At 42.9% G+C, this 13,264-nt stretch overlaps 1 long non-coding RNA gene across 1 annotated transcript; it reads right to left on the bottom strand.

Moving 5' to 3' along the window:
- Positions 1–1,832: 1,832 nt before the first annotated feature.
- Positions 1,833–3,222, bottom strand: LOC123724391 (uncharacterized). Its single transcript, XR_006756919.1, has 3 exons — positions 3,049–3,222; positions 2,817–2,894; positions 1,833–2,655 (listed from the first exon to the last, which is right to left on the bottom strand). It is a non-coding gene; the product is annotated as an uncharacterized lncRNA (long non-coding RNA).
- Positions 3,223–13,264: the final 10,042 nt, after the last annotated feature.

Genomic DNA, 13,264 nt, shown 5'->3' with positions numbered 1-13,264 from the left:
ACCTTCGTTTTTACAGTAGTTGAGGCGTCCTACAAACCAACAACCCTCCACGCCACAGATCCCTCCTTCCCACTTCCTTGCAGTTTTTTACTCCCACAATCTGACGTCGAATAGTAGGCCTACATTATCTGCTCCAAATTTGAATGTAATAATTGACACTGACAGCAATAATAAAAGAAAGCTGAGCAGAAGTCTGTATTGTAGTTAATTTGAGTAGCCTACAGTGGACAGCAGCTGATTTGTGTATGGCGGATGTACTTCACTGTACTGTGTATTGATTGATAAATTAGCCATACAACTTTGGGGAAATGTAATAGTATTTCCATAGATCAGTGTAAACTTACTGGGAATTTGGGGGAAACCCATGGTACTACATTCATGTTGACACGTGTGATAAATAATGTTTTATATCTTAATTAGAGTTGTTATATGATATTGTCTTGAGGGCATTCAAGGCAAGTAATAATTTATCACTCCAAACATGGCAATAACAATATCTTATATTCAATCATGACATAACCAAAATCTATCGACTCTAGCCAGTAGGCTACAGACCTCAGCGGCCACCCCGTTAGAGCTCGGCGATATGGATATTACGATAAATTGCCTGAATTGATGCAATAACAATAAATAGGACGATAAGTTTATAACAATGTGCCCCCCGGATTTATTTATTTATTATCCTTTAAACTACTCCTACTAGGTTGATGGTTTTAGCCATCAATTGTGCCATCATCCATATTAGCAAACTTGTTTCATTTCAAACATTTCTCTAGTATAGGCTACTTAACGTAAAGAACGATATCAGCAAAATGCCTGCGATAAGTGATCGGTATGGTCGGGTGGATCGTTTAATCGTCCCAGCTCTACACCCCATGCCTAGATTCCCTGTCCTGGGTCAATATTGCTTACTTGAATAACATGTGCATAGATTTCTATACAGTGCCTGACCCTTAATTCAGTAGGCTGTACAGTATTTAAAAACATGCTATCCTCAACAACAACAAAAAAAGCCCCAGGGATGCTGACTCACACGACTGGAGTTGGCCGGTTGACGTTGGGTAGTAAAAACGAAATTGGGTGTAAATGTGACATTTAGTTGTGGGCATTAATCAAAGCGGGGTGGACCCACGGTGAGTAATGGGCTCAGTATGTGGAAACATTAATACTCTGCGAAACAGGACAAAACTTACAATCTTACAAAAGCAAAATTACTTTTACAAATCCTGCTGGGACTGTATAATTAACATTACCAAGCAAAAGCAGGACTCCAAGGAGCTGGGATAATTGAAGGATTTCTGTTTCTTCATTAGGACTAGACTGGGGCTAGGCTTATGTTCTAGCCTGGCATGACACCCTTCTCGCCTCTCTTATAACACAGGAGTAGCTAAATACCAGGAGTTAGACATGCATCAGTAGATAAGACGATATTTCAGCATATATTTGTAAAAGTTTATATATATGATTCATATATTTTGAAGTACTTTTCATGTGGCCTTGCACTTTGACTTTGCCAGAAAGCACAGTAAGACGCAATGAAAACCTGAGTGTGTTATAACAGAAACAAACTCAGGAAATCTGATAGAAAAACAAGGACACTAAATACAGTTTCAAAATATAGCAGCCAGGGATCAGACATCCTAAGAAATGGTACTATCACTTATACTGGCATGCAACAATTTCAAAGATTTTACTGAGTTACAGTTCATATAAGGAAATATCAATTGAAATAAATTCATTAGGACCTAATCTATGGATTTCACATGACTGGGCAGGGGGTGCAGCCATGGGTGGGCCTTGGAGGGCATAGGCCCACCCACTGGTGAGCCAGACCCACCCAATGGGGAGCCAGGCCCAGCCAATGAGAATTCGTTTTCCCCACAATAGGGCCTTATTTTACTGCTGCTCTTTAATTATTTGTTACTTTTATGCCTTTTTTTGGGGGGGGGGTATTTTTCTTAAAATTGCATTGTTGATTAAGGGCTTGTAAGTAAGCATTTCACTGTAAGGTCTACCTACACCTGTTGTATTCGGCGCATGTGACAAATAAAATCCGATTTATTACACAGACAGAAATACTCCTCAGCCCCCCCCCCTCTTGATATGCAACACCTGTCAGGTGAATGAATTATCTTGTCAAAGGAGACACTCACTAACACCGATGTGCAAAATAATTGAAAGAAATAATAAAAAAAATTCTGATCATGAAACACGGGACCAACCCTTTTTTTACATGTTGCATTTATATTTTTGTTCATTGTGCATTCAAAATCAATAGGTTTCTGCCCCCTACTGGGTGAGTGGGGACAATGGGGCTGTATTTGAAATTATAATAATAACTTTAAACATGTAATATTGGTTAGACTAACAATAGCATTAAAGTGCAACACAGAGTAATCAATGAAAATAATACTTTCACAAAATGAGTCCTACTCTGTGTAGTTTCTTTTGACTTCCAGAGATCTTCAACGAGAGCATTTGTCTACAGATATGTGTAGTGGATCTGTGTTTTTCCATTTTGTAGTGCACAGTCCCATTTTGCTATCTGGCATTCAAAAGTACCTACCCCCTCAGTGAAAAAGACTGTGGTGTATTTAGTCTCGGAGTTCCAGGTTGACAGGCTACTATGTGCGGGGTCAGAGTTTCTGCTTTATCCTGCAGAGAACAGACACTGTTATCAGACTCTCAGACTAAGTGGAGGCCAGTCTGCAGTCTGCTGCTAATCAGCCAAGGAAACATGTGGGTCTGGTAGAATGCAGCAGGCTGATAAGACATGGGGAGAGTTGCACTGCAGGCCATCTAGGCTTCTCTCTCACCTCTGTCTCCAATGTAGGCAGGTCAGCAGTATCAGGACAGTGAGCACAGCAGGATGGTGTCCACTGAATCGATGCCCTCTGGATTGGAACATACAGACACACATATGGATTAACATCCACAAACACATGCACAAGTGCACATAAACACACACATATGGATGAACAACTGTCTACTCCAATGGAGGTAAGTCAATAGAATAGTTCCAACATCTCTGCCTGTCTTAGTCCTCACCTACAGCCGTTGGACCAGCAGGACTCCTTCCATGTGGATCCTGTACAGTCCAGACAAACCACTCAACTGGTACCACAGCCGTAACTACAACCTCAGGATTTCCTCTTCAATCTGGACTAGAGGCTGTAGTTGCAGCTGAAGCCATGCCTCTGCTCCAGAGGAACAGACTCCCACTGCAGGACAACTTCTGCTCAGGTTCTGCACCACTGCCTTTGGGCCAGCAGAGTGGGCTGAAGAGTCAGTGTAAGAGGGTGAGTATAAAGGAATACAATACATCCACATAAAAATGTATTCATTATGGTGACAGCTACTGACAAATCAATGAATGAGCTGAGCTAAAGCCTAGGACATACATTAGGTCTGTGCTGTGTGTGTGTATATTTTACCTCCTTGCCTGGTGTAGGCTTGTCCTACCCAGTCTCTGCACCATACTCAGGCCTCACAGTCTAGCTGTAGCACAGCTCCGGCCACACGCCCTCTGACAACAACAATACTCCCACCCATGTTTAGAATGTCATTCCATGCAACAGCTCATTCTTGTATGTCAAGTCTTTGGGCATACAACACATACTGTAAAAGGTAGGGCCCAGAGTTTTTCCTGATCACATCACCAAATAACGCCTTGGGTGCTGGGAGATCATACCATCAGTAAGACATATGTATCATTTTACATTGCATACACATTGGACACAATACAACTAAAACTATGCAAGTTTCTGGGCATTTGTTCAACTTCATATCAAGATATAGACTCCTGCACAATGCTATCATCTTACTATTTTGCAAAGGTATTGACATCAATGGTCAAATATAGTCAGAGTCTGTACCTGTGGGGGTAGGGTCAGGTGACAGGAAGTGTCGGACACACTCAGGGCATTGCAGTCACCTGTGTGCAGTGCATTCTGGAAACCCTCAGTACAGCAGGACATGTTAAACCACAGGACTGAGCATTTCACCTGACTCTTGGGTGGGGACTGCAAGACACACAAAGACAACAACTCAAATTGAATGTTTATAGAATACGCATGTAGACACTTTAAAATGAAATGGACCTGAGAGAGCAGAGTGACTAGCTCTAGCATAGTGCCACCTCACCTTCCACAGCAAAGTCACTCATCTCATGTCTGCCCCACCTACAGGCTGAACGATACTCCCGGCCAAACTGAACAATCTGGGGAGAAGGGCCTTGGTCAGGGAGGTGACCAAGAACCCGATGGTCACTCTGACAGAGCTCCAGAGTTCCTCTGTGGAGATGGGAGAAGCTTCCAGAAGGACAACCATCTCTGCAGCACTCCACCAATCAGGCCTTTTGGGTAGAGTGACAGCCTGCTTGGAGTTTGCCAAAAGGCACCTAAAGGACTCTCAGACCATGAGAAACAAGATTCTCTGGTCTGATGAAACCAAGATTGAACACTTTAGCCTGAATGCCAAGCGTCAAATCTGGAGGAAACCTATCACCATCCCTGTGGTGAAGCATGGTGGTGGCAGCATCATGCTGTGGGGATGTTTTTCAGCATTAGAGACTGGGAGACTAGTCAGGATCGAGGGAAAGATGAACGGAGCAAAGTACAGAGAGATCCTTGATGAAAACCTGCTCCAGAGTGCTCAGGACCTCAGACTGGGGCAAAGGTTCACCTTCCAACAGGACAACGACCCTAAGCATACAGCCAAGACAACGTAGGAGTGGCTTTGGGACAAGTCTCAATGTCCTTGTGTGGCTCAGCCACACAAGGACATTTCTGGGGAGACCTGAAAATAGCTGTGCAGCGAGGCTCCCCATCCAACCTGGCAGAGCTTGAGAGGATATGCAGAGAAGAATGGGAGAAACTCCCCAAATACAGTTGTGCCAAGCTTGTAGCTCCATACCCAAGAAGACTCGAGGCTGTAATCGCTGCATAAGGTGCTTTAACAAAGTACTGAGTAAAGGGTCTGAGAACTTATGTAAAAAAAATATATTAATTTTTTTTTTTAAAAACACTTTTTGCTTTTTCATTATGGGGTATGGTGTGTAGATTGATGAGGGGGAAAAAACTATTGAATTTGTTTTAGAATAAGGCTTTAACGTAACAAAATGTGGAAAAAGTCAAGGAAGGGGTGTGAATACTTTCTGAAGGCACCGTATATCTACAGCAGGTGTTGGCGTTAAGTTTGTCCGTTTTTTCCTCCATACAGTGCATTCGGAAAGTATTCACACCCCTTCCTTGACTTTTTCCACATTTTGTTGTTTTACAGCATGAATTTTAAATGGATTACATTTAGATGTTGTGCCACTGGCCTACACACAATACCCCATCATGTCAAAGTGGAATTATGAATTTAGAAATGTTTACAAATTAATATAAAATTCAAAACTAAAACTTCTTCAGTCAATAAGTATTCAACCCCTTTGTTATGGCAAGCCTAAATAAGTACAGGAGTAAAGATTGCTTAACAAGTTACATGGATTCACTCTGTGTGCAATAAAAGTGCTTAACATGATTTTTGAACGACTACCTCATCTCTGTATCCCATACATACATTTCTCTGTCAGGTCCCGCAGTCGAGCAGTGAATTTAGAACAGATTCAGCCACAAAAACCAGGGAGGTTTTCCAATGCCACACCTACACTGCCTGCACAATTATTAGGCAAGTGAGTATTCTGATCTTATCATTGTTTCTATTCACATTTTCGAACTCCAAACCATATAAACTTGAATGCTTATTGGATTTAATCATTTTCAGGTGATATGTATTTGTGTAATGAGGGAGGGTGTGGCGAAAGTGAATAACACCTTATATCAATGTGTGCATAATTATTAGGCAGCCTCATTACCTCAGGTAAAATGGGCCAAAAAAGAAATTTAATTGACACTAAAAAAACAAAAATGTAAAATGCCTTTCAGACGGATGCGACACTCTTTAAATAGCTAAACTATTGAGGTGTGACCACCGGACATTCAAACGTTTTGTTGCGAATAGTCAACTGGGATCCAAAAAAATGCATGTGGAAGAAAAGGCGCAAATGAACTGCAAAAGACTTGACAAGAATTAAACGTCAAACTACCAGGAACCCATTATCCTCCAGTGCCACCGTATTCCAGAACTGCAACCTACCTGGATTCTTCAGAAGTACAAGGTGTCAAGTGCTCAGAGACATGGCCAAGGTCAAGAAGGCTGAAACAAGATGAATAAGATTCACAAGTTGAAGCGTCAAGATTGGGCAAAGAAATACCTGAAGACAGATTTTTCAAAGGTTTTATGGACAGATGAAATGAAAGTGACTCTTGATGGACCAAATGGATGGGCCCGTGGCTGGATCAGTAATGGACACAGGGCACCACTTTGAGTCGGGTGCCAGCAAGGTGAAGGAGGGGTACTGGTATGGGCTGCTATCATTGAGGATGAGGTAGTTGGACCTTTTCGGGTTGAAGATGGACTGAAACTCAACTCCAAACCTACTGCCAGTTTCTGGAAGATTTTTTCGTCAAACAGTGGTACAGGAAGAAGTCCTCAGCATTCTAGAAGGCCATGATCTTTATGCAGGACAATGCTCCATCACACGTATCCAAGTACTCCACTGCTTGGCTAGCCAGCAAGGGCCTCAAAGATGTCTGAATAACAACCTGGCCCCCTTCCTCACCTGACTTAAATCCTATTGAGAACTTGTGGGCCCTTCTCAAACATGAGATTTACAGTGATGGAAGACAATACACCTTTTTGAACAGCATTTGGGAGGCTGTGGTTGCTGCTTCAGTGAAAATTGATCGTGAACAGATCAAGAAACTGACAGACTCCATGGATGGAAGGCTCATGGCAGTTATTGAAAATAAGGGTGGCTATATTGGTCACTGAATATTTTTTGAGAGGCCAAAAATGTTATATAATTGTCATTTTGCGTTACTTATCTGTTATACTTACTCTAAAAATTGAGAATAAGCAAGTGAGTTGAGAGAAATTATTTTTGTAATTTAGTTTCCTAATAATTGTGCACACATATATTTCCCTGAGAAAGACAAAACTCACTTTTCCTTTGTTAAACATTCAGGTTTGAGGTTCAAAAACATTTTGGATTGACTGAGAGCATTGTGTTTGTTCAACAATAGAATTAATCCAGAGGAATACAATTTGCCTAATTGTGCACGCAGTATATTGGTAGATGGGTAAAAATGAAATCTCAGACATTGAATATCCCTTTGAGCATGGTGAAGGTATTAATTACACTTTGGATGGTGTATCAATACACCCAGTCACTACAAAGATACAGGCGTCCTTTGTAACTAAGTTGCTGGAGAGGAAGGAAACCACTAAGGTATTTCACCAGGAGTCCAATGGTGACTTTATAACAGTTACGAGTTTAATGGCTGTGATAGGAGAAAACTGAGGATGGATCAACAACATTGTAGTTATCCACAATACTAACCTAAATGACAGAGTGAAAAGAAGAAAACCTGTACAGAATAAAAATATTCCAAAACATGCATCTTGTTTGCAATAAGGCACTAAAGTAAAACAGCAAAAAATGTGGCAAAGAAATGAACTTTATGTCCTGAATACAAAGCGTTATGTTTGGGGCAAATTCAACACATCAGAGTACCACTCTTAATATTTTCAAGCATGGTGGTGGCTTCATCACGTTACTGCTATGCTTGTCATTGACAAGGACTATGAAGTATTTTAGGATAAAAAGAAACAGAATAGAGCTAAGCACAGACAAAATCCTAGAGTTAAATCTGGTTCAGTCTGCTTTCCAACAGACACTGGTAGATGCTTACCAAGACAACAATTAATGTTCCTGAGTGGCCTAGTTACAGTTTTGACCTAAATTGCCTTGAAAATCAATGGCAAGACTAGAAAATGGCTGTCTAGCAATGATCAACAACCAACTTGACAGAGCTACAAGAATTTTAAAAATAATAATGTGCAAATATTGTACCATCCAGGTGTGCAAAGCTCTAAGAGACTTACCTAGAAAGACTCACAGATGTAATCGAGGCCAAAGGTGATTCTAACATGTATTGAATCAGGGGTGTGAATACTTACGTAAATTAGATATTTCTGTATTTAATTTTCAATACATTTGCAAACATTACTAAAAACAGGTCTTCACTTTTAATCCCTTTTGAAATGAGTCGAACACAACAAAATGTGGAATAAGTCAAGGGGTATTAATATTTTCTTAAGGCACTGTACATATTATACACATCACACTGTATACATCATATAGTCCTACAGTAACTGACAGATTGGAGATGACAGTGGGCCACACACCTGCTCCTTTGTGCTGTACTGCAGCTAGTAGACCAGAGCACCAGAGGAGATACGGTTCTTGGACACGGAAGCTGGAATTTGTAGTCCACTGCAGCTTCAGGCATCTGGGTCTGCCTTTCACCGCTGACAGACTGGAGCTTGGGAGGACTGGGGTGGGAAGCTTCAATGAGGGGAGAGAGAGAGACCTAAAGATGTAAAGTAAGATTTGTGTTAAACGTGTGTATAGTCTATTGTATTTGACACTGTGTATTACCTGCGTCTATTGTAACGGCTGGAATGGAATAAATGGAGTGGTATCAAACACATCAAAAATATGGAAACCACATTTGACTCTGTTCCATTTATTCCATTCCAGCCATTAATGAGCCTGTCGTCCTATAGCTCCTTCCATCCTGTCAGGATGAGCCTGCAGGAAGGGTACCACGAGGGAGGAGGATGTCTTCCTTGTAACGCACAGCGTTGAGATTGTTTGCAATGACAACAAGCTCAGTCCGATGATGCTGTGACACACCGCCCCAGACCATGACGGACCCTCCACCTCCAAATCGATCAGGCATCCAGAGTACAGGCCTCAGTGTAACGCTCATTCCTTCGACAATAAACGCGAATCCGACCATCACCCCTGGTGAGACAAAACCTCGACTCGTCAGCGAAGAGCACTTTTTGCCAGTCGTGTCTGGTCCAGCGACGGTGGGTTTGTGCCCATAGGCGACGTTGTTGCCGGTGATTTCTGGTGAGGATCTGCCTTACAACAGACCTACAAGCCCTCAGTCCAGCCTCTCTCGGCCTATTGTGGACAGTCTGAGCACTGATGGAGGGATTATGCGTTCCCGGTGTAACTTGGGCAGTTGTTGTTGCCATCCTGTACCGCAGGTGTGATGTTCGGATGTACCGATCCTGTGCAGATGTTGTTACACGTGGTCTGCCACTGTGAGGACAATCAGCTGTCCGTCCTGTCTCCCTGTAGCGCTGTCTGAGGCGTCTCACAATACGGACATTGCAATTTATTGACCTGGCCACATCTGCAGTCCTCATGCCTCCTTGCAGCATGCCTAAGGCACGTTCAAACAGATGAGCAGGGACCCTGGGCATCTTTCTTTTGGTGTTTTTCAGAGTCAGTAGAAAGGCCTCTTTAGTGTCCTAAGTTTTCATAACTATGACCTTAATTACATACCGTCTGTAAGCTATTAGTGTCTTAACGACCGTTCCACAGGTGCATATTCATTAATTGTCTATGGTTCATTGAACAAGCATGGGAAACAGTGTTTAAACCCTTTACAATGAAGATCTGTGAAGTCATTTGGATTTTTACGAATTATTGTTGAAAGACAGGGTCCTGAAAAGGGAAGTTTCTTTGAATCATTCTGTGGTGGCACCAGTGCTGGAACATGTCAGTCTGCCTTTGTTTCCCTCATGGTTGGGGAAATACATGTTGAAGTATTTACTGGCCTTTATTTCTAACTAATGCTGTCTATTTTTTATTTAACCTTTATTTATCTAGGCAAGTCAGTTAAGAACCAATTATTATATACAATGACGGCCTACCCCAGCCAAACCCTAAACCCGGACAATGTTGGGACAATTATGCGCCGCCTTATGGGACTCCCAATCACAGCCGGTTGTGATACAGTCTGGAATCAAACCAAGGTCTGTAGTGACACCTCCCCCACTGAGATGCAGCGCTTTAGACCACTGTGCCACTCGGGAGGGGCCTAATATAATCACAAGCAGTTACTTGTGCAGTAGATGTTGTAGTATGTGATGGCATCTTACATGTTGACCTGCAGTGTGTTGCCTGTGTCTGGGGGAGAGCCCTGTCCAGGTGTCCAGTAGCAGGTCACATTGGCCCAAGCCATGAAGACACACTGAGGCTTGCTAGGGCTGAGGGAGAACTCTGCATGGACCAGACGGAAAAGAGAAGATATAGATGATTAAAGGTGTGTAGAAATAATGTGTTATTGCTTGTCATTGGCTGAACAAACCACAGCTCTCCTTTTAGAGAGCTCTCAAGAAATACCAACAAATGATAGCCCTTTCTGATATACTCCCAGATGTTACTGTGCATTCCTTATTAATGTAATTATCTATTTAGTCTATTTCATTTATATATCCAGGAAGTCATGATGAGATTAACTAATCTCTTTTCCAAATCAAATTTTATTGGTCGGCATACACATATTTAACAATGTTATTGTGGGTGTAGCGAAATGCTTGTAACAAAGTTGCTTAGGAGCCAGAAACAGAGTGGCCATGTCTATCAGCGCCATCAAATGAGACCTATATCCTGAAAGGCAACACAAAATCAAGAAACAACATGTGAAAAATAAAACATAAAAAAGCAATACATTACAAAATGATTTTTTTAAAACACAATGAAAATAAACAATCCAAAACAATTGCATTCCTCCACAACCAAGCTCTGAATTAAGGTCCTGAATTCATTTAAAGGGGAAATCTGCAGTTGCTACAGTACATTCATAATATACTGCTCAAAAAATAAAGGGAACACTTAAACAACACATCCTAGATCTGAATTAAAGAAATAATCTTATTAAATACATTTTTCTTTACATAGTTGAATGTGCTGACAACAAAATCACACAAAAATAATCAATGGAAATCCAATTTATCAACCCATGGAGGTCTGGATTTGGAGTCACACTCAAAATTAAAGTGGAAAACCAAACTACAGGCTGATCCAACTTTGATGTAATGTCCTTAAAACAAGTCAAAATGAGGCTCAGTAGTGTGTGTGGCCTCCACGTGCCTGTATGACCTCCCTACAACGCCTGGGCATGCTCCTGATGAGGTGGCGGATGGTCTCCTGAGAGATCTCCCAGACCTGGACTAAAGCATCCGCCAACTCCTGGACAGTCTGTGGTGCAACGTGGCGTTGGTGGATGGAGCGAGACACGATGTCCCAGATGTGCTCAATTGGATTCAGGTCTGGGGAACGGGTGGGCCAGTCCATAGCATCAATGCCTTCCTCTTGCAGGAACTGCTGACACACTCCAGCCACATGAGGTCTAGCATTGTCTTGCATTAGGAGGAACCCAGGGCCAACCGCACCAGCATATGGTCTCACAAGGGGTCTGAGGATCTCATCTCGGTACCTAATGGCAGTCAGCCTACCTCTGGCGAACATATGGAGGGCTGTGCGGTCCCCCAAAGAAATGCCACCCCACACCATGACTGACCCACCGCCAAACCGGTCATGCTGGAGGATGTTGCAGGCAGCAGAACGTTCTCCACGGCGTCTCCAGACTATGTCACGTCTGTCACATGTGCTCAGTGTGAACCTGCTTTCATCTGTGAAGAGCACAGGGCGCCAGTGGCGAATTTGCCAATCTTGGTGTTCTCTGGCAAATGCCAAACGTCCTACACGGTGTTGGGCTGTAAGCACAACCCCCACCTGTGGACGTCGGGCCCTCATACCACCCTCATGGAGTCTGTTTCTGACCGTTTGAGCAGACCCATGCACATTTGTGGCCTGCTGGAGGTCATTTTGCAGGGCTCTGGCAGTGCTCCTCTCCCCTTGCACAAAGGCGGAGGTAGCGGTCCTGCTGCTGGGTTGTTGCCCTCCTACGGCCTCCTCCACGTCTCCTGATGTACTGGCATGTCTCCTGGTAGCGCCTCCATGCTCTGAACACTACGCTGACAGACACAGCAAACCTTCTTGCCACAGCTTGCATTGATGTTCCATCCTGGATGAGCAGCACTACCTGAGCCACTTGTGTGGGTTGTAGACTCCGTCTCATGCTACCACTAGAGTGAAAGCACCGCCAGCATTCAAAGTGACCAAAACATCAGCCAGGAAGCATAGGAACTGAGAAGTGGTCTGTGGTCACCACCTGCAGAACCACTCCTTTATTGGGGGTGTCTTGCTAATTGCCTATAATCTCCACCTGTTGTCTATTCCATTTGCACAACAGCATGTGAAATGTATTGTCAATCAGTGTTGCTACCTAAGTGGACAGTTTGATTTCACAGAAGTGTGATTGACTTGGAGTTACATTGTGTTGTTTAAGTGTTCCCTTTATTTTTTGGAGCAGTATATATATATATATATATATATATATATATATACCAGATGCTTCATCAGAGCCCAAAATATAAACTTGTTTGTTTGTATCGCCTCAAAACATGGTTAAAACTATAATTTGTATTTAATGTATGGTCAATCCTTGTATCCATAGCTCTGTCTGTGAGTCCATGAAACAGACTGCTGTAACCTAGCCTACTTTAGGTTACTGAGGGTCCAGCCTACACTCTGATAAGAAAGAAACCCTGTCAAGTGGACATGTCGAGGTAGCAGCATGCCAAATTCACAACACCTAGTCCATCAAGTATTTTATTTTTACTTTCATAAGAGAAGCAAGACTTGTTCCAACTTCCAATGCCTGTAGACCCACCACTCTAAAAAGTTAGACAAATTCTCACCTGAAGCAGTGCAAATATGAATCCCTACGAAAAGAGCCACTATTACCAGACTCCTGTCGTCCAGCCTGAGTTAAGGTGAATCCCTGTACCTCCAGCACCCTGAGTTAAGGTGAATCCCTGTACCTCCAGCACCCTGAGTTAAGGTGAATCCATGTACCTCCAGCACCCTGAGTTAAGGTGAATCCCTGTACCTCCAGCACCCTGAGTTAAGGTGAATCCCTGTACCTCCAGCACCCTGAGTTAAGGTGAATCCCTGTAACTCCAGCACCCTGAGTCTGCCCATCTGAACCCTCTCATTGGCCTGAGATATGGGTTATAAGAAGCTTGTCTTGCCTGTGTAAACAAATCTCAACACGCCTCATTAGAAAGGGGTCCGCTACCACGGATGGTGTCCTCGGAGTCACACGACACATAAGAGCGTCTGCTAAATGACGTAAATATAAATGTGTAGACAGTATGTAGAGATGTGTGACAGTCCCAAGAACCTTACTAACTTATCCCCCCCCCCCCCACACACAGTTATGACAGT

Source organism: Salmo salar, chromosome ssa10, assembly GCF_905237065.1.
Source record: "Salmo salar chromosome ssa10, Ssal_v3.1, whole genome shotgun sequence".
In the NCBI taxonomy this organism is placed as follows: domain Eukaryota; kingdom Metazoa; phylum Chordata; class Actinopteri; order Salmoniformes; family Salmonidae; genus Salmo; species Salmo salar.
This window is presented reverse-complemented; position numbering and strand designations above follow the sequence as displayed.